The following is a 2,416-nucleotide window of genomic DNA, read 5'->3' on the forward strand; positions in this document are numbered from 1 at the left end:
TGCACACGTTGAAACGAGAGAGCAGTTTCTACACGACCCTGAAACAGCTGACCCTGGCGCGAGACCATGGCATCGCGGTCACCGACAAAGGGATGCCGTATAACACATCCCTAAACACTCTCATGACGGCCGCCTCCGCCGTCAACGCGCGGCAGGACACAACGTCCGAAACCCTGCCGTACAGATGCTTGCTCCCCTTGACAGAGCTGGGCCTAGACATGCACGCGCTCATCGACAAGAACACAACACAACACCTCATCACCACCACTGATCTTCAGAAGCTTTTCCCCCGGGGCAAGGTGCAGCACCGGCACAAGATCGCCTTGAATCGACTAAGCCTAGCGATAAGTGCCCAATGCCCCCAAGCTCCACACACGAAGGCACATGACCCACGTCGCTGGTCGTCCGCGCTGCCTCTGGAAGACAGACGCCTCCGCGAGATCCCCAGTGACCCTCCGTACACCGGTCTCCGGCACAAATCAAGTCTCCCCAACCCGATACTAGCACCATCCCTCGACCCACATGTACGCCGCGACACACCTATAGTGTGGAGCACGACCACGGAGAAACCACACCACCCCCGCGCAGAGCCAGACGACATGGAGAGTGACCCACCAGCGCCGCCGAGCCACCCTGCGGAACCAGCATGCACAGGACGGAAACGCACAAGATCCGTCCACCAGCGGCAACAGGATTTCATCAACAACAATACACGCTGTGACAACAGTAACGTGGGAACAGATAGTGCAGCTATACACGGCGTGCAACTCCGCGACCCAGCCCCGCAATGCACATCCTATATGGAAGCGAGACGCGTCATGGCAGCTCTGCGAAAAGACACCCGTAGGAGTGTGCCCAACCTAGGGAACCCCCCTGGGCCTATCGTCCAGGGACCGCGACCGCGCCCAAACCGGCAAACCCGTCGCACTCTAATTATCGGCATGACCCCCGTGACAGGAGAAATCGGTACCCCAAACCCAGTGCTGGTGTACCTTGCAGAAAAGGGACTCGACTGTACGCCGGTAGCGCCACGTAACCCTCGCGCCGGCGCAGGCGCGGAGGCGGCAGGGGCCGGCCCGAACACCGCCGACAGGGACCACGCCGGTGATCCGCCTGCACCCGAACCGGCCGGAGTGCTACCGGGGACGCCGAAGCCACCAGAGCACCTCACCCCGCAATGGTGGAGACCTCGATGGAAAGTCGCCCGCAACCAAATACTGGAGGACAGGATACCCTGGAAGCCTGGAAAAGGCCAGGCAAAGGACACAACGGGGCAACAACAGATAGTTTATGACCTATACAACGATGTAGAGGACATCGTAGAAGTACTCGCGGGCCCTATCACAAAACGCATCGTCCCCTCAAACGTTAAACCTCCCAAGAAACAGAAAATCGGGGCCGATACGACCGCAACCCACGAACAGTACTACACAGTTCGCTGGAAAGACACTATCACCCTGATATCTATCGTCGGCGCATACGCCAGCATGGGATACGTGCCCAGACAGCTACTACCAGTGACAGGTCTTTACGGCACGCGGATCGACCGCCACTTCCGCAGAGCGGTATGGGAACCGTCAGATATCCCCGCCGCGCAACTCGGTAGGTTACCCAACGGACCAGCGGCGATGGCGAGGTACGAGCAAACGAGGTCGCAGAGTGTGAACCCCCTCTCGAGATACCCCAAACCCAAGGACAGCAATCTAACAAACCCTCAGAGGCAAGGCCGATGGAACCCGCCCCCCTCGGAGCAGACCCAGCGGGCACGCCTTATTCGAGCAAACACTACCTTTGAGACTACGCCGTGCAACCCATACATGGACACGCGCCCCACGGGAAATTATCGAATCCAGCTAGGTCTGCTAACCAGAGAGGGCGGCTCGACCGAAGGGAACACGGCCTTCGTCTACGACTCGAGAGGGAAATGCGTGGGCACCCTCACCCTGCAACGCCTGGAGACCCTCAGAATGCGATACCAACACACGATCGACACTTACCCGGAGGTGCACAGAAGCCTGTCCTCCCAGGGCGGCTTCGCCGAGGACGTCGCGCGCCTTCTCCTGCGGTACGGAAAGGACCCCGACGGGCGCGAATCGAAAGGCCCGCCAAGGTCGCAGGCGACCATGAGCAGAAAACTGCGCTGCACGCTGATTGATGCCCTGCACGCCCTGGATGCTGGCCCAGTCGTCGAAAGGTTCTCATCCCCGCTTAACTGCGGTGAAGAGGTGCAATACTACTTCAGTGCCCACGCAGAAGACCAACTCTTCGGGGCAAACATAGATGCATTCTCTCAGCCATTTACAGGCCTCTCGATAGCACACCCGAACCCTGACCCCACCAGTGTCAAGAAGGCAGTAATGTGGGCAGTCGCAGGCGCATCACACACAAGGACATCCGCACTGCCCACCGCCACACT

This window comes from Volvox carteri (assembly GCF_000143455.1).
Source record: "Volvox carteri f. nagariensis unplaced genomic scaffold VOLCAscaffold_48, whole genome shotgun sequence".
NCBI lineage: Eukaryota > Viridiplantae > Chlorophyta > Chlorophyceae > Chlamydomonadales > Volvocaceae > Volvox > Volvox carteri.